General features: G+C 42.4%; 1 protein-coding gene across 12 annotated transcripts in view; it reads left to right on the top strand.

Moving 5' to 3' along the window:
* Positions 1 to 22,959, top strand: part of ATXN1 (ataxin 1) — a 334,709-nt gene that overhangs the window by 239,575 nt on the left and 72,175 nt on the right. For all 12 annotated transcript variants that reach the window (XM_064705220.1, XM_064705217.1, XM_064705222.1 and 9 more), the window contains one exon: positions 10,236 to 10,359. The gene's annotated coding sequence lies outside the window, so the exon portion shown is untranslated. The remainder of the gene's footprint in view (positions 1 to 10,235; positions 10,360 to 22,959) is intronic.

Raw genomic sequence — 22,959 nt, 5'->3', positions numbered from 1 at the left:
TATTAGTAAATTATTGTAGACCAAATATTGGTCAAATAATTTTCTGCAGCTAATCTTCACTTACCATAGGGAAGTAGAAACATCAGTGCTCCAGTCCTGTTGATTTTGGTGCACCATAGGCAATGCAGCTAGGAACCACTCTCACAGCACTCATGTACCACTCATACCTCTGGGTACAGAAACCTGCTCCCTGCTTTCCCTCATCAGCAGAAAGATGCAGAAATGAAGACAGAACTCACTCTGAATTTCAGAAAAGGCTGAAACTGGTCTGTTGGCATAGAGAGAGAACCAGGAAACAGGAGCACCTGTGTTGCATAGCTTTGGGCAGGTCAATTATCCCATCTCCAGTGAAATTCTCTTTTGCATAAGGTATGAATAACAATACTCAATTTACCTTGCAGGTGTGTTACAGAGCGTGCAGTTAATTTTTTCACAGTGTTTGTGGTATGTAAAACCCTAAATGAGTGCAAAGCATTACTGTGATTTAATTTTGTTGAGGGTTAAATATTGGTGACGTGCCCAGCTGAGCACTTGCTGGCAGTGAGCGAGGCAAGTGACCAGCAGCAAGCATGTTTGGCAGCAAGCACTGGACAAAAAAGGAAAACAGCCCTAACTTATTCCAGTCATATCTATTTTTTTTCCTCTCTTACTACTACACATTTCCCATTAAGCAGATGGAGATGATCAAAATATCAAAATGGAACTCTCTGGTTTAACAGACTTACATTTTACTGTTTAAAAGGCAAATAAAGGTTAATGACATGAAGATTTGTCTTGGAGGAGAGTGAGAGAGTGGAAGGGCTTCCAAACATACCCTGAATGCTCCTTAAATAATATCTTTCAGAAACAGACCATACCTGATTTAGCTAGGTGGCGGATTTTTCACTGGGTTGGTAGCATGCCAAGACTGCTCCTCCACATTTCATGCTACTGCTGTTGAGGGGTTTGCACTGGATTAAAACCATGGATGAAAATACTTGGACAAGGTTGGTACCTCATGGCACCAGCATGAGGCAGGGGTTGTGTGCAGGCACGGGCCTTGGGGGTGCTCCCGAGTTTGAAACATGAGTCAGCGCCAGACTACAGTATCTGTGTTAGAGCTGCTGAGTGTAAGAGAGGGACAGGCAGCATGTGAGATTTCTCTGCCTTGCTCTCATCTCATGGGAAATGGGGGCTTCCAAATGCTGGGTTACTCTCAATTGCCAGTGCTCCAGCGGGTTTCACATTGCGTCTCGGTGTCCCAGGCATTTTGTTACTGCTGCTCACTTTCGTTCATATTTATTATCCTTGTTTGTGCTCCTAGTTATTCTAATTATCACTGGTAGACAATAGCACAGTTGAGTAACAATCTTCTAGTAATTGTGGCTAACTTCTGTGCTTGGAAAATTGCACTCCAAATGTGGTGGAGACAGGTATTCCTGGCAGAGAGGAAAGATTTGACCCACACTTTCTCTGTATTTGTTAATTCAACTTTGCTCTGTGAGTGTCCTGAGAGACAGGTCCAGAGGTCAGCAAAGCAGAAAAGGATCTTTACAGTGTCTTCTTTTAAGCTTTGGGTCAAAGTCTGCATCATACCCTTATACTTGTTGCATTTGAAAACATTGTTTGGCCCTGGATTTTCTCAGGGCTTTTTCCCCTTTCTTCCCCAGCTCCAAAAGCTGCCATGATCACTTACACAGACACAGTGATAGCAACAGCTCCACAGTTAACTTCTCATTTAGTGGTGTTTCTGAAAATAACAATTGCTGCAAGAAAACAAATGGTAGACATGCAGCATATGCTGCACATAATGTTAATTTATTGCCTTTTTTTGAAAAAAAAAAAAAACAGTATGAAATTTAGGGAGAAAATCTAAAATCCTGTGAAATTCATGGCACAATACCAGTTTATTTGAAAGGACCCTACATTTGTGCCTAAATTTTACAAGTCCTTAACTACAATTCGCTTTCTCACATGCCACTCACCTTTAAGATGATACTCCTTTTTTGGCATTATTAATTATCATTATTGTTGTTGCTGTTATTAGTCCAGGAAATCTGTATGGGAGGAACGCTGAAATCTGGTTTAAAAATAGCATTTTCATGTCCTCCTACTCACTGTACTTCGTGCATAGAATGCCTTTTATAAATGCAGACTTGCTACTTGGCTAGATAAAAGAAACTGTCACTTGATTTCCATAACGAAGTCATTCCCAGGAGGATTTCATTGTTTTAGCAATAAAATTTTTCTAAAAGGCCTTTTATTTTGTTTGAGAAAGATAACAGAAATGAACTTCTGAGTGGTTATTCCACAAAACAATTAGACGAAAGCAAGACTGTCTTGATTTGATGTAAGGAGATTTGTATGTGTATGAATTCCCTTTCATGTAAGATGAGAATAAATTCCCAACTGAAAATCAAGTTAGAAACGCCCCCCCCAGAAACCTTACCCAAAACACTTTCCTCGCCTTACTCGCAGACACGACACATATCTTTATCAGGACTCTCCTGCATAAATTTGGTCATATCCTGGAGTTCAGCCCTGTTTCAAAAGGCACTTGTATAACTTCTGATTCAGATACTTTCTTGAATTGGAGGCAGTCAAGGATAATCATTGCCAATCATTACAGTGCATTAGTTTTGTTACCAGGTATGTTGGTATTTGTGGGGAGCAATGGTCTCTGCATGCTGCATTAAGGCTGAGCAGTCTCTGAAGCAGGGATGGTGCTTTAGCTGTGGGGGCTCACACTGTGGAGCACAGTGCAGGCACAGTCCCTCCTCGCTCACATGCACCATGCTGCCCTGGCCTTTCTCACCACTTCTCCAGCATTTCTCACCCCTTTTCTCGGCTGCTCTGTGTCTCATGCCAGCATGACGTTATTTTCCTCTGAGTGCTGAACATGCTAAAGCTTGTCAGAATTACGGCATCAGAAAAGATGTAGAAAGCATACCCAGTAAGTGAGAGGTCCTACTGCTTATATTTAGTTATATTTTTTTTTTCAGGAGGATGGGGGCTGTCTCTCATTTGGACCTATTTTGAGCCATGCTTGCATTTTCTTGTGTGAATCAATGCAATTACCACTTCAGGTACTGTAGACAGCCTACTACTGTAGGCAGATACACGCAATAAGAAGCAAAAGGGAATGGGAGAAAAACCATTTTCTTTGTAGTCAGGAAAGCCTTTATAGATTTGGCATCATACTTAAAATTCCATTGTAATAAAGAAATGCAACAATTTCAGAAATTATTATTTATAGGAAGATTTGTGAATTCACGATGTGATATTCTGACTCACCCGACAGCAAACATGTTTGCGCTCCGGCTGGTATGACTCACACTGACATTTGTCTTAAGCGTGGCAATTGTTTTAGCCCTCTGCTTGGTGCAGGATGAATGAAACGGCTGAGCTCCCCCCTGTTGCAGATTTACTACGTGCAGCCACCCTGGTAAATTGCAGGCTCAGCTGTGGAGTATTTCCTGACACACACAAACACACACGTGCACAAACATACACGTGCGCAGGCCCCCCAGTAATGCTTTACTCTTAAATACTAGATTCATAGAAAGGAAATGCATAATTACAGCGCTGCCTTTTGCACCACATAAAGCAGCCCACATCAAAAGATGTTTGTCATTAATGTTTCAACAGGTAATCTCTGGAATTACTGCCAAGCTGTGTTCCTGTTACTTAGCACTTGGTGTCGAAATCATTGAAATCTTTGTTGTAAGCCAGCATAGTCATCTTAATCCTGCAGAAAAGTTGGTCAATAGTGCCTTTGTTTTCCAGCTCCGTATCACGTTGCATCAGGAGCGCAGGAGACGTGGCAGCACTGGAAGTGGGGAGAAGGTTAAGGGTGCGTTCTGGGCTGGCTCCTAAGGAAGCCAAGCTCACGTGGTGGCATTGTTTGTGTTTGTGCCTGTGCGTGTGTGTGTGTCCCCAGCCTGGCAGCTGGTGTAAGTTGGGTCCTCCTCAGCCCTGCGTGCTGCACAGGTAGAGGAGATGGGGAAGCTGCTCCCTGAAAACTTTGTGTAAGTAGCAGATGAGTAGCTCTGGGCACCTGTGGCTGAGCCCAGTGAGGCAAAGGCCATGGCCCAAACTCCAATCTTACCGGCACCAGGGCCTTGGTACTGTGGGCGTCTCCTGGAATGATGCTCTCACCAGAGATCAAGCCTCTTCTCTGGTTTTCTGGGTTGTAGCATTAACAATCTTCTTCAGGAGGTTTTGTCTCTGGCTGCTTAAAATAACTGCCATTAAACAGAATCTCGGCCATTGCTTTTGGTGCTGCTACTGTTTGCAACTCACATCAATTGGATTCTCCATTCAACACCATCTTTGCAGGAGAGCTGTGGCTATCATATGAGAGGTGTCTGTACATGATATGAAGGCCCTTGAGCTTGCTGTCATCTGTAGCAAGTTAATAGGGTGCTGCAGTTCTTCAAATATGCAGGAGGCTCGTTGTCTCCACTCAGGGCTGAGCTGCATTTTTTGCATAATAGCTTCCATAAAGAAAAAGAGAAATATTTATGTCATGTAACAGAAGCATCCAGAGTGGTTATTTTTATTGCTTATATCTGCTCAACATTACTGGCTCTCAGCCGGAATTATTATGGACCATTTGCATTCTTTTCTCAATCTCTTCTGCTCAGAAGACCTGTAGAAATGTCTGTGTTACGAGCACACACACAACAGAGTTGTTTTTCCTTTAAACCACTGTATGAGAATGAAGAAAGTTGGCATCCTAAGAAAAATGTAGATCTGTGTTGAAATTTCCCCCCACCCCTCCTGCACCCACCAGTATTTCTTCTTTGATAGCCATAAAAAGTGGCAAATAGGGAATGCTGATGTGAATAAGGTGATGGATTTTTATTAAGAAGTACAACATTGACATCTGATAGGAGGTATTTGTGAGGTATTTTGCTTCTTGTGGTGGTTCTGCACTGTTCCTGCTTAGACAAAACAACCTGAACAATCTCCTCTTAGTTTTCACCTGGTGGCATTGGATGTTGCAACCACAGCCCACCTCTTGGCTTCCTATTTCAATACCTTATGCTGCACTCTCTTTCTGGGGGAAAATCACATGGAACTTGGATACTGAGCCCACTAGGTGAAGCACAAGGCTAAGCACAGTCTAACCTCATGCCTTTTTGTGAAAACTGGGTATTAGTGAAGTATAAATAAGGAGTATGGTTGTGATTGCTGTTATTTGTGTAAAAGTGATGTCTCTGAGGTCCCAGTTAGATTTGTGTTTGTATTGTTATTAGACATCATGTAAATGGAGACTGTGAATTTGAGCTGTTCTGCCTTTCTTCCCAAGTACAATTGCAGTGATGAACCTTCATCTGTTTTCCCATCACTTGTTCAAAGGTATTGAGGTAGGGAATGGGTAACAAGAGCAGTGCAGATGGCTCTGAGAGCAAAGTTACTTCCATGGTTTCCAGATGAAGAGGTTTGGAAGGGCAGATGAGTCCAGTGAGTACTGCTAAAAGCTCTCAGTCTGTTTGCATGGGCTGATGGTAAAATGAGGGGTGGTTTACCTGAGCCTTAAGTCCTGAAAAATACCTGCTGTGGATGAAGCAATGATGAACAATGGTCTTTAGATTAAATCTCAGGACACTGATGACTCACAGCTAACGTTAGCTGTGCACAGTCAGTGGCCATCTTCAGTAGTGGCTCCTGCACTGGAGCTGCAGCCTTGCCCTTTCAGCCCCACGTGCTGCCCCCATCTCTGTGCTGTTCACAGGTTCCTGTCCTGCATTTTCCCTCTGAGTAAGTACTCACATTGGAGATGCTTTTCACACAGGAAAGATGTGCTGGGCTGGGATGTCCCATGTTCACAGAGCTGGGGAAGGCAACATAGAAGTTCTTCCCTCTGCTGGAAATTATGGGGCAGGATGGATTGCTTCCTTGTCTGAGCCCCATGATCTTGTATCCTGTTTTTCTGGTTTAGGACCTGCAGGATATGCAAAGTGCTAACAACTTGATTTACTGTTCCCGTGCACCGAGATACAGTTATTCACCCTGCACAAAGTGGGTGTAACACCTTGTGAAGCTGGGCGTTTCACTGTGGACCACATGCAAAGCCATGGGAAATGTTAGTTTACATGACAAAGCCTTGGAGGATCAAGCTTCAGATGAGGAATGGATGCTAAACAGAAATCAGTGATGCCTGCCTGTTTTATGCAAACAAAACCTCTTCTGTCCTAAGGTGATATTGCTTCACCATAGCATTAATTTTAGACATAATTGGGATTTCAGTAATTTTTACACTAACATAACATCATCAGCAGCCTTTATACACTAGACAAAATGTCGGAAGATTCTTAGATGGGCAAAGTTTGGAATGGCTGGTTTAGAGAAGCTTTTATTAACTTAAAATTTAAGATATAGTAAATTCTTGGTTGGTTTATGCTTTTTAAATTTTTTTTCAAATTTATTTCCATTAGAATCTTTTCTCATTGTGTAAAGTCAGCAAAACCTGTTGAAAATAATTTCAAAGTTCTTTCCTGACATGATAGATGATACACACATTAGGTAATTGAAATCATGCACGCTCCAGGAAGATAAAACCTTGCCTTTCCCATTTGTGGTGAGGCAGGATTGAACCTGTCTGAAACTATTTCATGTAGAGGGAGAATAAAGCAGGAAATGAATTATGGTTTTATTTGAGTTGAAGGATTAGTTGAGGGATAATAGTGAACAACGAAACAACTTGGGCACAAGGCTCCCGTCTCTTAAACAGTTTTATTAGCTTATGCTGATTTGTGAATTAGGGAAACCAAATTATGTCATGCAAGAGAGCAAGGGATGACAATTAAAAACCTGCAGGAAAGGACTAGTAAAGCAGTAATCTCTCACTGCCTGATCTTCAAAGCAAAATGGGAGAGCATGACCTTTTCTTGGAATAAATACAGGATATTGCACGTAGCCAACTTCTGGTTTTCAGGTTTTGCCAATTTGCAGTTGCTCGCTTGTACTACAGTCCTTATTTGTTGATTGCCCTGGGGTCCAATTTTAGTCTCAAAATACTCCTGAGAAGTACTTCCATATTCTTTGATTTGAGATCTGTTCATGTCTCAATTACACTTCTAATCTGTCAGCACAGTGTCCTTTTTAGCTCTCAAAGACAGGGCTCTGCTGTGATATTTAAGTAACCGTAATGCTGTGGGACCATGCAAAAACAGCTTCCTTGGTAACGCTTCCCATTTATAGCAGAGATGTGATTGGTAACCGTGTACATGATAATGATTTGTTATCCTGTGGAAACTTCAGTCACAAAGTCTGGTTAAGACCTGATTGTACTGTTAACCAGCTTTCTCTGCTGGTCCCTCCAAGTTATGACTGTTTTCCATGTTCCATGAAGAAAGAGCATGTCATCAGAGCCCATCAGATCTGCATAGCAAAAAGATTGTCCCAGTTAGGACTGAGTGCTCTGCTCTTCAGGTGAGGGTTGTGCTTCAAGAAGCAGCATGTCTCCATGCATCCTGAATTTTGTGCTATGTTATCTTTAAATCTTAAGCATAAAAGTGCCTGGGAACATTTGCAAGCAGGCATGACTTGGCTCTCACAGAGTGAAGTGCCTATGGGTAAGGTCAAGTGAGCAAGTTGCAGCAAATTAAACTAGCTTGTGAATTTATAGTGCATAATCTGCTCCATAATAACTGGCTGTGTGCATGGCACAAAGGCACCCTGTGGTAAATACAAGGTCTCTTGCCCCTTTTTTTGCCTGAGGTGTAAGCTACCTTGCTTCATGTCATCTTTTCTGTGAAATGTCAGCACAGGGAGAAGGCATCTGCCCCAGAGTACCACCACTGCCCTGTGTTGGTGCTGCTTGTGGCCTGTTCCTGTGTCCCTGTGCTGGGCTGACAGCAAGGTCACTGCATAACTAGCAAGCAGCCTTGCTCCTGATTCAGTGATCAAAGCCCTGGTTTGGGCAGTCAGAGCCTTGCTAACTTGAACAGAATCAAAATCCTAATCCCACTTGTTGAAGTTAGTGGAAGGACTTAGTCACTGAGTGTGGTGGGTGCCAGCCCAGGGTTACACACAGCTGACTCTCCAGGGAGGCTCTCAGGAGTCTATCCAAGCAGGAGTTTGCAAGGAGTAAACTCTCTGCCCTTACTAAAAGTAATTGGAAGCCATTGATTTTTGTTGGAAAAGCTAAATATTTTCTCATAGTCATTTGGACTGCATTTGAAGATTTTCCCCTGAATGCTAAGTGACAAGGGATAAGGATTAAAAATTGCAGTTCTGAGGGTTGCCAAATTATTGGGGGAAAAATCCCATAAATAATTTGCAAATGCTGAAATCTTTCATTTTAACACTTAGAAGCAAAATGGTTTGAGTATTTTGAGCTGAGATGGAGGTTTCTTAATTGGGAGATTCTTGTAATTTAAAGAAAAAAGTAAATGGCTTGAAAATAAATTGGTTTGGTTTTAAGCAAAGTTTCAAGGGTTTTTTGTTTTTTGGTTTTTTTTAATAGGTCTGTGATATTTTTCTCTCTTTGGCCTGCTTTCTAAAGTTAAAAATCTTGTGAGACCATGTCTGATGGTGGGTTTCTCTGTCAGATAAGCAGTGGAGTCCCACTTCAGTAGAGGAGAGAAGTTGCTGACCAAAGTCTTGGAAGTATAACCAGGGCCTGGGTGTCTAAAGGCTCTTGAGGTAGCTGTGCCTCATACAGGAGTTGTAGCTCCAAAGAAACCGCTGTGTCTTAAACTGGGAACATTTTTGTAACAGGTATCTTGCATTGCTACAGTCCATCAGGTAGAGGTCAAAGGCGCCTGTGCCTTGAGACTAGTGGTCACTGTCATCATCATTGCCAGGTGCCTGCCCAAGTCCCAACCAGCTGCATGCTGTTTACAGATGCTGCTCCATGAAGGCTTAGCCTGAGCCAGTAAATCCAGGAGCAGTCTTCCACCAAAACTGGATCAGCTGGGCAGATACTGCTTTGGGCTTTGGAAGGTTTTGTTGTTGTTTCTTTGCATGTTCAACTAAAACAGTCATAGGTGTAAACGTCTTTTGAATAGCAACTTTTTTATCATTGCTCTGTCTTCCCTCTGCTCTTCACCCATGAACTGCACTTGTCCATCTGTCTGACTTGTTTCCTGCCTTCGCGTAGTGTGAGATTCATCTGCATTCATATGTAGCCATCTCATCTGAGCTCAGTGTCTAGACTCACTTTATGGAGAGAGCCAGACCTTTCTAGAGAGTGAATCATTCTGTCCTAAACCAGATGCTTGATAGGTCAAATGAATAATTTTCTGGATTGCCTCGTTTCCTCCAACAAGAGAAGAGAGTTTGCATTGTCTAAGTATAGAGTTTGGTCCTGTACTTGTTTTTGATTTGAGGACATGGATTCTTCCATAAGGCTGGTAGGATGGGATCCATGCGCACAAACCCTGAAGTGACATGTGAAATGTTTGAGAAGCCTTGCATTAAGGAGGTAGGAAATGTTGGTGGACAAAGTGAAACTAAGAATTTGGGAAGCACAAGGAGACCATGGGAACCTAGCTCAAGGAAAAAAGTTCAATATGGGGCGTGTGGAAATATACACTCAATTTTAAGTATTCTGTGTGGGGTTCACATAAAAATGAAACCCAGCAGTTTCTTCTGATCCCAATAAAAAGGCTGAGGATAGTCTGACACCATGTGTAGTACATAAAAAAAAAAAAATTAAGAGTTGGTCCACAATTAAATTTTGTCCAAAAAAATTAATGAAAGAACCACACAATATTAAAATCTCAAATATGAAAAATACTTCCTACTGAGGAACAGAAAGAACATGTGTGTGTGTATTTTTGGATTCAGTACTCCTCTGTTCTAATATTGCAGATAATCATGGAAATAGATAGATGTTTGCATTTTCTTGGAGGAGTTCATTGAGAACAAAAATCTTCCTGTGTGGATTGCTCTGCACATTGTGAACTTTGTTTGCAGACACTTTTCTAAACAGCACCTCCAAGTAGTTTTTTCTTTTTCTCTTTACAACAACAGAAGTATCCAAGAATTATTTTAATTGTGTATTTGCTTCAGCAATTCTGAACTGGCTTTTAATTTTTTGTGATAATATGTACAGGGCAAATGACTCTTCTTATCCTAGACACTCACTCTGTTGCAGAATTTCCATCTTGGGAGCTCATTAAAAATACATTTGCTTCAAGGAGATGTAGGAGTCAATTGTTCATTTGTTAAACAGCTCTATGGATTTTCCTCTTTTTTTTCCTTGCTTTCCTTTCTGACTTGGTATTGTTTTTGTTTTACAGGTCTACCTTACTTTATTTGAAAAAGGAAAGACAGTGAGGACCTGTGAACAATCCAGCAGCTTCTGAAAAATCTTCATGGTAAAGGATAATCCAGAATTCCCTGAAGAAGAACAAAGTGAATGTTGTGAGTTCCTAGCAGTGATAACAAATACTTCCAGTTGTCTTTTTTGGGAGGTAGTATCTGCCTTGTAGTGTTTGGTCTCTTCCCTGTGATGCACTGAGCATCAAAGACTTAAATTTCTCTCCCTCCTATTTTTTTTTTCTTTTAATGGGTTTAGGGGAAGACTAGTATTATCTAAGGAAGGATGGTGGGTTTCTTTTCCTTGGACTGCTGCAGTTATTCGTCATACTGCTATTGCTTTTTAGTTAAATATGTGAGCCTGCATTGAAAGGCCATGTGACTGTGTAGCCTAACAAGAATGAAAAATACAATGGGTAGCAGTCCATGGATCTACAGGTTGGATTCAGGAATTTTATGCATACTTGCACAATGGTTGAAGTTATTTGGCCACTTTCAAATTAGAGGAATGCAAAGGTAGTTATTTCTGTAGTTATTTCTGGTATTCCAAACTCCTGATGGTCAGTTCTGTATATTAGTTTGAGTATTTCCAGTACAAAGGCTCCTCTCAGAAGTTTGTGTTCATGGGAACTGGAGGAGCACACCTTTCTAAGGGAAATACAGTCACTCAACAGAGACCTTGATTCAGCTATGGTATTAATGAAAAAAAAAATGTTCCCATGAGGGATGGCTAAAGAGAAAGCATGAATATTTTTATGTTCATTGTTATTTCTTGAAGCCCACTGCTTTTCTGGGTTGAAATGGGGAAACATGCTGATCAAATGTAAACATTCTCACAAAAAGAGGAAAACAACAGTTCTCTGCCTGCCAGGTTTTAGAATAATCCTTATTTTTTTCTTAAGAAAGAACCATGGAGGTTTCCAAGTTAGGCAAGTTAGTTTTTAATTCTTATGTTAGTATTTAATTCTTATGCCCAGTGGTCCTTCAAGATGTTAGCAGTGATAAAACAAGCTGCAGATTCTTTCAGTTGCAGCAGAGTAGTTTGTGCACTTAATGTAGTAAATATAAATATATTTTCTGGCATGCCTTCTAGCTCCCTCAGAGTTGGATACCTTCCTTTGCTCTGCTTTTCCCTTTGGGTTCAGGCTTTGGGAAGCAGATTGAGACAGAGTCCAAGTGGTGCTGCTTTCCCAAAATCCAGTTGCAAAATAAATATTAGAGAAGACACTGAAAATTTTTTATCATCTCTTGCCCTTCCCACCTGGTTTGATCTACAGTGAAATAGTTAACAAAGCCAACATTTGGAATTTTTACTTACTAGTTACCACTAAGCTACTAAGCCAAGTTAGTAGCTCATTAGGATGAATAAGGGGCCTCTAAGATGTGGAGCTTCTCACTGTCCATGTACCTGTGGTATGGCCATATCAGCTTATTCCCACTCTTTGAAAGGCTTCTTTATAACCACAAGAACTTACTTTGCATGCTGGCATCCTAGAATAGGAGAGGACAGCCAATAATAATAATAATAATAATAATAATAATAATAATAATAATAATACCACCATCCTAGCATGTAGAGCTGTTGGGATAACAGGAGATGTTTGTTTAAGATGTTGCAATCACCTCCACTGATTACAACAGCAGCACCACCTCACACGATGGAGAGCATCCCCTCGGTACTGTAAGGTATGTGGTGTGCCAGATCAGCAAGTTAAACTGAAAGCGGCAATCATCAGCCATTGCTGGGGATGTAATATCTGTTGAAGATACTGTCAGTGTGATCATTACATTCTGGCCTGTCCCAAATGGTTTAAAATCAGCCCTTTTAAAGCACGGTGTGATGTTCCGCTATTGTGGTGCCAAATCCTGATTATACTCAGGAGGCTTGGGGTAGTGCAGAAAAAGCAGCACTCTTCTCACCAGGTATGGATGGGAAAAAATGTTCTTGAGAATTGTTCTTACCCTGGCATCCAGGACTGTTTCCTTTTGAGGAATCATTTGTAGGTGATGGAGAGATTTTTAGCAGTTCCTTGAGAGTGTATTTCGTCACCTGGCTTCTGCTTGGAGAACACTGCTGCAAGAAGGAGACAGTCAGCTAGGCTCCTCCTCTCCTCTTTCCTTTAACCTCCTAGGGAGACAAGAATACCAGAGGTGAGGAGGTACAGTGTTTCTCCTGAAAGGAAGTACTGGCACGCAGTGAATTTACTGAAAAATATTGCTCCCTCTTCCCTGTTTGCAGGGTGTCGTCGTGTTAAGATGTGAGGAAAATGATCAAACCTTTCCCACTGAAAATGGTAGCTGTTCTCTTCCCTTCTGCTGCCTCCTTCTGCCACCCAGGCAAATTTCAGAGGAAGGGGGGGAGTGAGGAGGGAGGGGTGCAGTAAATTGAGACCAGTGTCTTGTATCCACCTAGAAACAGCCTGTTTACTAAACAGTACAAATTTCTTGCTTCCTTTTTCCTGCTCTCTTCATTTGGATGAAATGCATTTCTGGAATAGCAGTGCTTGTACAAATCAAGTCCATATTCCACTTCTGGGGAGAGAGAAAGGGATGTCAGGAGGGTTCATTAAGGAGGAACATTTATTTTAGTAAGGGTAAAAAGAAGCAAGACAAGGCTCCTTTGCTCTTGCCAGGGTGTACCTTGTGTATTCCAGCATATGGTTTTGTCATTTTCTGGTAGTGTGTAGGTATCCTGAGTTTTTGGGTTTTTTTTCCATCCTGAAAACATATGCCACAGCTTTTTTGGAGTGCTAGCCACACAAACACATTCTAACAGGAGCAATGAATAAACTCTTCATGTTCCTCACTCGCAGGCATTTCTTCACATTAGTTTTTTTTTCTGTGCTTATGCGAAAACCTCTGGCACAGTTTGTGGGAAATGGAAAATAAATCTCTAAATCCAGTATGTGTCAATAACAGAAACGTGTTCAGTTGATCTCATATCTATAACTGTTATTTTGGGCAAACTGCAGATGGCAGGATAGTAAACATCCCCACTTCTAGCCCAGACAGGCTCTCTATGCCCTGCCTTCAGTGGGGAACCTGCTGCTGTGAGGGCTGACTCTGAAGAGGGTCCTGGGGGACTGTGGTTGCGCATGGCTTAGCCCCAGTTCCATCCCATTTTTGAGCTGCTGCCTTCTTTTTCTGTTCCTTGGCCCTCCTTGCTTCCTTTACCCTGGGTCCTATCTCCCATGTACCCCCCCCGGCTGCCGGCTGTTTTTCCTGGCACGTGGAGCTGCGACGGCTCTGAGAGCGACAGCTCCTGGAGTTGATGTCAGTGCTGCTTCCTGAGCTGCCTGGCCAGGCTGGCTGCAGCCCAGGCACACCCTCTCCCCAGAGCATCACCTTCTCTGCCTGCCCATCCTGCTGCTGCAGCAGCCCCTCAGGGAGGAGGAGGCTTGTGCAAGTGATGGAAATGGAAGGTCAGCGAGCCTTTCATGGCGGTTTTCTGTGAGTGGCCATCTCCCACGCCTGGAGCCTCCACACCGGGTTTGTGGCATGGTTGGAAGTGATGCCTGGTTTCTCTTCTGAGCTGTACGCACCTTGGAAGAGTTATGGGAAGCTTTGACACATGCAGGCTTAATGATTCTGGATGTCTCTGCTTTTGTGTCACTTTGGTATCCATGTGCTAAATCACCCCATGGTTTTCTATGGAAATTACCAGGCTGCTGAGAAAAGAGCAGAGCTGCATGTGTCCGTTCTTCCAAACAACAGCCCAGTACATGCCACTTGGTATTTATAGTGAGAGGGAAAAAGGGAAGAATCGCTTTAATTTGAGAAATGTCTCTCAGAAACAGCAGTAATTTATTCCTAGGCATTATTCTTCATTAAGAGCTACAGACAGCTGCAGCTTCCCTTTAAATAGAAATTGCTCTCTGCAGGCATGCTATACATAGGGCTTCAGGTTTCTGCCATTTCTCTGCCAAAAAATCAGAAGTATTTCTCACCAAATAAATGTTTATTCAGAAAGTCATATTTCCTGGCTTTTATTTCACGTCACAGGCTTCCGGCAGCCAGGCGAGAACAGCTCAAGGCTGTCGTTTGGGAGAGGAAGCTGAAACAGTTTGAGTCTCTTGTGGGGCTTCAGAAAAAAGTCTCTGACCATAACTCTGGGCCTTCAGTTTGGCAGTTTACTTTAGCTGTCGAACATTGGATTAAAATGGATGCTGCAGAAATCCTGCAGGGCAAGTGTGCCTATGCAGATGCGAAGTGAGTGGTGGTGGTGAGTGTTTCTATGCATCAGGTCAGCTCACCCCCTCTGTTGGCCTTGAAGCCACAGCCATCCTCAGACTGCATGGGTGGCAAAGTGGCTTTGGCAGCTGGCAGCAGCTGAGCTGTTTTTTTGCTGGGGGATCCCCTGTATGATCAGTGTATGGACACCTAGGGACAGCAGGCGAGAGCTGGGCCGTGCCTGCTTGCACCCAGCAGAGAGGTGGCCAGGGTGGCTTCGAGTCCTGCAGAAGGAGGTGCAGCAATGAAGCTGTAAGCCACCAGTGCTCCAGAGGACCAAATACCTTTTTTTATTCACTTCTGTGTAGCTTCCTTGGATTTACCTTTCTCTTCTCCACATTCCTGCTGGCTGGCTCTTCAACTAATGATTTCCTTAGCTGCCTTTTCCTCACTGTCTTTCCCAGCCTGAACTGCTGAGCTTCCAGGAAGCATCTGCTGGACCCATACTTTCCATTCAGTGTGCTAGCCCCCACCACTGTTGTAGCAGCCCCAGCTGGTTGTCTTTTGTCTTCTGTGGCTATGGTGTTCCTGTCAATACATGATGTTTTCTTTCTCCACATCTCCTCCCAGTTCTCCCTGCAATCCTAAGTTTATGGCTTATAGTATGCAATCCATATATTACAATAATTTTTAGTTAGGTCATTCATTACTCTCTTGCTTTCTTCATGTCCAGTATGGGTTCCAGTGAAGTGAGAAGCTGTAATTTCTCCAGGGCTAAAATCCAAGTCTTTGATGGGCAGGCATGACGCCTGAGGCCACTACATGTTGCTACTGGTTGTCAGCTTTGTAAAACTTACCCTGCAGAGCAAAGAAATCTGGGCACAAAGATTGTTCTCTTCTCTACTGTGGCAAGCTGTAGTTTCCCAGTCTGTTTTGCCTTCCCTTCATTGTCTTCCAAGCAAATGGCTGTAAGATTATGACTCCCATGTTTGGACTGAGAACAGCTTTTGCCTGAGCAAACAGATTTCTCTTTGGCAGTCACTTTAACTGCTGCCCCAGCTTTTTGCTGTCAGAGCTTTGTTTCATGATTTGGCATTAGAGGAGTCCAGGCAGTCCTAGTGCACAGTGCATTGGAGTGAGTAAATGCAGCAAGGCAGGAAGGTGAATTATGCCTTTAATGATCACAATACCAGCGTGGTCCATGACACCACAAAAAGCATCTCCTGTACTTCAGCACTGTAGCTTTTGGTTTCTTATCTTTAACTTGGTGGTGCCAGCTGGAGAAATTTCTGATCCTTGTTGGCAACTCTGCTTGGTCCAAGAGACTTCCAGTGAAACCAAGAAGAAGCACTGGGAACTAAGCCCAGCCTTCACAGGTTTATAGCATGGCATGAAAGCTGCCCTGCTGTTTGCAGGTTGTTTCTGGGGTGCAGCTGATCAAAACACAGGTGTCTCATGCTTGTGAGAATTTCTTTCCGCTTTTCTTACGCTTCTTGTGTTCCGCTGCTGCTTTCTCGTGCTGCTGTGATAGTTAGCATTGCTTGTGAGCTGGTTTGCTGCGCCCATGGTGACCCTAACAGTATCTCATAACCTGCCAATGCTTCTCTCAGAGCTGATAATGTTTGTGGCAGCAGCAGCAGCAAGAAGAGAATATAAATTAAGCTCTCCTAGAGAGGAGGTTTTTTCCCATTTTCTCTTTGGAGCATGCATTCAAAAGGAAAGGCTGCTGATAGTGGTAGGTTAGTTAAGAGGAATCATGAGCCCTTTCCAGCAGAATATTATTCTGAACAACTTGTTTATTCATATTTATTTCAGGTTTCTTTGCAGCCTGCTAGGCATGTTGACCATGGATGCATATTTTGGGAAGGAGTATCAGATACTTTTATTCAAACTGGGTGTATTGATGTTATCAGGTTTCCTTCTCAGTGAGTTTTATGTTTCTTGTTGTTAATCAGCTTAGCTGCTTCCAGCTACAGACACTGATGAATGTTTCAGAGGCACCTGATGGCACAAAGGTCAAGAGGAAGAAGATAAGCAAGTTGACAGGATTGCCTTTAGCTTCTTTTCCTGTTGAGGTGTCAGAACTAGAGACAGATTAAGCAAAGTAGAGGTGCTGTTTTTTATTTATTTCTAATGAGTTTTCTTGGCAGCTCTTTAAATAAAAGAAAAACCCTCCCTACAATGGCACATAAAGTTTATTGTGGTAGTGCAACTTATTACCAAGTTATTGCACTAGTAATAGAAGAAATCTGTTTGGGGAGTGAGGGCTGTATGAGATGAGAGGAGGAACATTATTTGTGGTTTTCTGTGCCAGGCAACCTTCAGTCAGAATTGGGGTGGTGATTTATAAATTCCCTTTGTCTCACTTCCAACATTTGGACTGCAATGAATCCTGCTAAAACATTACAAAAGCTGTGTCAGTTGAAAGAAGCTGGGCAAAATGTGGCTTCCCAGACAGGTGTACCTTTGTAAATAGAGCTGTGGAGATTCCTTGCAACAGAAATGTCCTTAATGGAGGCAGTGGGAAAATTGTGCTTTAAGCCCTCAGCTCCCAGGAGTTTGTGTCTCTGGCAGATAAAACTTGTCTTCTCAACAGCTTGATTCATAATTTCTGATGCAAATAGGTGACAAAAAGAAATTTTAGGTAACATGAACCTCTGGTGAAGTAAAAAGGAGTTTGACACTCAGGGTGGAGCAACAGGAAGAGTGCTAGAGGAGCTGACACTTTTCATATTCACAATTAAAATGTTTTGGGCCTACTTGACGTTGTTTGAAGGGAGTAATTTTTGGTGGTTTTTTTTTGTTTTGTTGTATTTTCTGTTTGTTTGTTTTTGTTGTTGTTTTTTTTGTAAAGCTGTGCTCTGCAAGCGACTGTTAAAGTGTCAGATTCTTACGGGGAAAAGAGACAAAATGATGTTTCTTAGTCACTCAGTCATGTACTGCTGCCTTTTGAAGTGGGAAGGTCCTCGTACCATATTTCTGAGTTAAGACATGTTCGTTAATTCCACAGTGCAAATCACCAGGATCCTTTTTACTTTTACCAGAACCATTAAAACATTTGTATAACTATTTCTATTCAATCTGAGGGATAGCCTGCAGAGCTGTCAAGGAGATATAAGTACAAGCACTTCCTTCTTGTTATCATTGACCAGTCAAACCAGTTCAGCTGAAGGGATTTGGCTTAGTAAGCAGTCCTGCTGCTGCTCATGGCATCCGTAGAAAGGGCTGTAGAGCTTTATATGTCTTCATTATAGGGTGAAGTCTCTTCTTAAATTAAATGAAGCTGTCAGGCTTCATTAGCTCCGGGTTTTCTTGTTGTTATTATTCTAATGTAATTATCACTTTTCTTCAGTCAGCCTTCTGCTTGCCTACTTCCAAATAAACTCTTTCCATCTGGAGAGTATTTTGAGATAGGGAAGGTACCGTGAAGTAGTGAAACTATTCTCAGCATTGTGTTCTTCCTCTCCTTTTCAACTACCTAGAATGCTACACAAGGAAATAGAAATAAACAAATACACAGCAACCATAAGAGAATCCTCTTCCCTCAAAAAAGATCATGCAAAGGAAGGCTATTGAGTATCTGTTTAAGCACTCGCAATGGGAGAAAGCATCATATGTTGATATATAAGATCCCTGCAGTTCTATGCTTCAAAAAAGCAGCATTAAGAACTGAGGAATCACCCCACTCTGCTCTCACATGACAAGACACGTTGCTTCAGCAGTAAGTAGTTCTTGGGCATAATGAAATACCTGCTGACTGCAGGGAGTAAGGAAGGCTCAGTCACGATTGGTACATCTCTTTGTGCATCCAAGCCCTGTGCAGAGATTCCCAAGCTGACAAGGTGCTTTGCTCAGGCTAATTAGCCCTGCTTCTCTCCTTACATATTCTCTGGTTGTGCTAATTAGACTGAGCAGGGTGCTGCTGGTGAGAGTCCAACAAGTGTGTCTGTACAGCCTGGCCCTGCAGTGCACCCTCCGAGTGCCTGAGCCCGCTTGGCACAAACCCCCGAGTCTGTGCCAGCGGCTGTGCAGCCAGCACAGGTACTGCCTGCAGTTTTACTGTGCAGCCTGTCAGGCATCACTCAGCCTCAGGTGGCTTGCTGGGACTGCAGTGGAGGTACTAAGTGGTAGGGAATATCTTGAGCTGCTCATAGCCTGTAGCCTTGTTGCTCTCAGAAAAATCACATCCTGCTGGGTGTCTTCAGTCCTGTTCATTCTGTTGCATGTGAATGACTTTCCTGGTTCTGGAGGTGGTGATCTGGAGCCTGAGGGAGTTAAAGGCATTGTGTGAGGGGACAGAAGTACCAAGGCAGACAACCAGAAATGGTGAAACTGAGGAATAAAAGTGTGAAAAACTTAGACTTTTCATCCTGTTTGTCTGTGCAGGACTGACAGGCAAATGGGCTGGCATGTTGAATTAGATCGTGAAACTTTGCTAATTAGCTGTTCTTTTCCCACTCCACCTCTCCCTTCTTCCTTCCCAGGTGGGGTTCTTGCAGAATGAAATGAGTGCAGGGATAGGTGACTTTCATAATGTAGTATTTTAACATTCAATTCCAGCTAAGTTTTCTATCAAATATTTTTTCAAAGACTTACAGAAGACAGGTTTTAGAAGAAACAATCAAAGAAGATCTTGACAATCCCAAAATGACTAGAAATAAAACTGTTTTCACTCATTATAGTAGAAGTGGCTTTTTACTCCCTGACTGTTCTTCCTCTGACTGGCACTTTCCTGGGAGATGCGGTTGAGAACAAATGCGTATGTATACACACATACACGTATGCCTATCTATATATACATTGATCTGAGTGAGCCTGGGAATGGAAAAGCAAGTGCAAAAACATATGCTGGGTTTGGCAAGTTGGTCCTTTTAGTTGCACAGTTTCCTGATTTACTTCATTTAAAAGGTGCGTTAATGTTCTGTGTGTGACGTTCTGAAGTGTGATCAGAGCTTGGATCTCGTCAAAAGATGGATGTTCATGTTTCATTCCATCTTGTGAAATAGTAGTCCTCAAAATACCACATCAAGCCACAAATAAATAGCTGTGCTGGATTATTTTGGGGAGTTGCAGTTTCTAAGACAGTCAGTATGATCTCAATCATTAAGTGAGTAGAAAGTGTTTTGAAAAACTAGAAAGAGCTTTGTTGACTGAAATGGCTGGGTCAGAGCTGAAAAGGAAGAGTTTGCTGTTTTAAAACATAGCAGACATTTTAGACATTCTTATCAGGATGCTTCAGTAACGCAGTAGTGTGAAAGACTGATAAGGGAATGTGCAATAGCAGCCCTCATCATTTAAAGTGCCCAAACTTGGCACATTCTGTGGCAATGTAGAATAGCAATAAATATAAATCTCGTGTTCTGGAATTCCCGGGTCTCCTTATTAGCAGATCAGTGTGTAAACACTGGCTCAGTGTGTCTAGTACTAGAGGGATGTGTTTTGTTCCTGCAAACGGATGTGTGCTGGCTCTGCACCCCCTGGCGCATGTATAAGACAGAGTAGATTCAGAATGAGCTGTACTCCACATTTTCTAGAGGAAGTCTGTTTTGTATAAACCACACATGAAATCAGTGTGTACATAATTTTTCACTGCAGTGCAGGTATTTCACCAGTTTTAAATCATGACTTAGTTACTGGTTTCAGTCGAGCTGCCTAGTAAGAGCTTACCAGGAGCATCGTAACAGGACAGCTCAATCAGAATTCCAGATTTAATCCTGCTCCTTGGTCATGTTGTCACTGGCAGTTTTCATTTTGCACCCAGATCTGCACCAATTAAATGCATAAAAATGGTTTGAAGGAGCAGGAAGAGCTTTGTTCACTGAAATGACTGCACTGAAATTGGAAGTGGGAGGCAGCAGGAGGAAGAGCACTGCACTACCAGTGGCAGGGGACAAATGCCAGTGTTTGCACCCCATGGCCCCCATTGTGAAGACCTGAAGTAGCTGTTTTTTCTCTTACAAGCTTGAGCCCTGAGCCTGCTTGTTAATTTCTGCATGCTTTTAAGGCTGTCTGGCATGTCAGGGCTGGAGCCTTGAAGCAGTAAGGAATGGTGTTTATCCTTGGTCAAAGAGGGAAACCACCATGCCAACACAAACCCGCTTGTCTGATGAGACCAGTGCTAAAGGTAATATGTAAAGCACTGGTGATTGCTTCTTTGGGAAAGCAATTGGAAGTAGGATAAATGGTCCTTAATTTAATTATGATTGGCATTTTAAGTCTTATGACAATGTACTTAAACTCAATGAAGGCATTTCTATTTACACATTCCTCCAGGACTTCAAAATGTTGCAAAGAGCACAATAAACTTTGATTGTCGTTGTGCAAAGCTGGCAATATCAGTGTAGCTGAAACTGAAATTACACTCAGATGGGTTAGGTCTCAGTGCCTGTATTGTACTGGAAAACCCGAGTGATTTGGTTTAGAAAAGATTTGTCATACTAAAGTGCCTCTTCTTGGTTCTATGGGGGTTTTTTTGTACTTTCCATTTCTGTTTTGGCGAAGATGGTGTGGGGGATGAGGAGTTACAGATTGATGATTGTCTGTAAACCATCTTAATGGAACAGACACTGTAGGAGGCTTTCTCATGGCTCTTAGTCAGACCACTGCTTTATCTAAACAGTGTGTGACCCTCCAAGATGCTACATGTGGCTCTAACCCAGCCTACCTGCCTGATCAGAGTGGATATGGATGGACATGTTTGTAGCAGAGTGAGAGGAACATTCTTTTGGGGAACTGTTCCCATGTGTTCTTAAGTCTTTCCTTTCTGACAGTGTCCTTTCACTTGATTTATTTTAATCCAGTTCAAAGGTGGTCCAGGAAGTATAATTTGATGCCTCAATAGAGGAGGTTACAAAATGAGGGCAAGGCTGTGTCCTGACATCACAACATGCTACTTCTTTTGACACTGCATTAATATGCAGTAACTTGTAGTGGCAGCAATGTAGCAACTCAAAACAAACACTGCAAAGCTTTTCATCTCACACAGCGGTTGTCACTAGAAATGCAATTGCCTTTGAGGACCATCAGTCTTAAGACTAGTCATAGCAGCAGTGTGGGACAGTTTATGGAATACAGTTTGAGGCATTTCCTGGCCACAGATGTCAGACAGGGTGACAGCAGGTAGGAGACTGATGGCAGAGATCCAGACTTGCTGGGCATTACTTGACTCCAGTTTTATGGTGGAATAGGGAAGAAATTGTGTCCTTGATCTTTACCTGAAAACAGTAAGAAAGGAAGAGATACAGAGAAAGATATGCAATTAGAGAAATAAACCAACTATTCATGCTGCAATTTCATATCACTTCTTGCAGTAAAAAGTTAATTCAATAATTCCTGTCTTCTTATTTTAAGAACATTCCTCCCTTTGAAAGAATTAATTCTGATATGAAGAATTTGAAACTTAAGGGATAAAGTAGGAGACTTTTTTTAATAAATAAGGAATGACTTAAATTATTCTTGAGCAACTGCCAGTTACTTTATTCTTTTACATGCAAAGGGAACAAAGGAAAATGGTAGAAATTCAGCTTTGGTAAAGTTTGGTTTAATAGTGCTATGCGTGGCTGGATTTGAAGAGCAGAGGAAACATTATGGATTTTTTAAGAGTGGGGGCTCCAGGAGTTTGAGAAGACACCCGATCAGAAAGCTGGAGCTTCAAATCTTATCTTCTCTTTTGTTCAGTCTTCTTTGAGATGCTCCTTTTGTTCTTAATTTAAGCACACAGTTTTATCTTATGTTACCTTTTCATTAAATGCATTTACAATTTAAGTGCACTGAACCTGTTAAAGGCTAGTCTTGCCTTTTGGACAGAGAATTGTATTTAATGGTTTTTATCATATCTTTATAATTTTTTTTTCCTCTGTCCTGTCTGCAAATGGAATAGCTGGTGTTTAGATACTAATATATTAACTCCAGAAGCCCTTTCCTCCTGTGCAACCTGTGGTTTTGGATGACTCCACTGGTAAGGCACTGACTTGCAGTCAGGAGACACAGTGGCAGAACCAGAAGGAATAGTTATCTGATGGGTGACTTGAGGCATGTCATGACCAGTCAGTGCTGCAGCCATAAAATGCAGATACTTATACTGATATCACTCTTTGGTAAAGCATTATGAAATGTTTTCATGAGTATTTCTGCTCAAGAGCCTGGGTGTTTTTAGTTTGGATTCCAAGGACATGAGCTGTGCATGGTGGTGATGATGCCTGTCTGTTTGATTGCCCACCCCCATTTTCCCCCTTCCCTCCCCATAACACTGTCTTGGCTAATTCTCACCAAATCCTACAGGAAGCAAAAGTCTCAAAGACAATTAAATTCCTACAAATATTTTTGTTGTTGTAGCTAAATTCAGCAGGCAGAGGAGGTGAGACACTGAGAGGAAGGAGACAGCCAAGCTCTGCCCTTGGTAGCTCTCCTTGGTGGTGGCCAGCAGTGAGTCCCACCTCTGCATCCAGAGCACCTGAGGCACCTTGCCCAGGTGCCAGGCCAGCATGGCAGGATGGGGAGCAAGGCTGGGCTGTAGAAGGACACCAGAGCAAAGAT

The sequence above is a fragment of the Zonotrichia leucophrys genome, chromosome 2 (genome assembly GCF_028769735.1).
Source record: "Zonotrichia leucophrys gambelii isolate GWCS_2022_RI chromosome 2, RI_Zleu_2.0, whole genome shotgun sequence".
Classification (NCBI taxonomy): Eukaryota; Metazoa; Chordata; class Aves; order Passeriformes; family Passerellidae; genus Zonotrichia; species Zonotrichia leucophrys.
The sequence above is the reverse complement of the archived record's forward strand: the minus strand, read 5'-3'. Positions and strand labels throughout refer to the sequence as shown.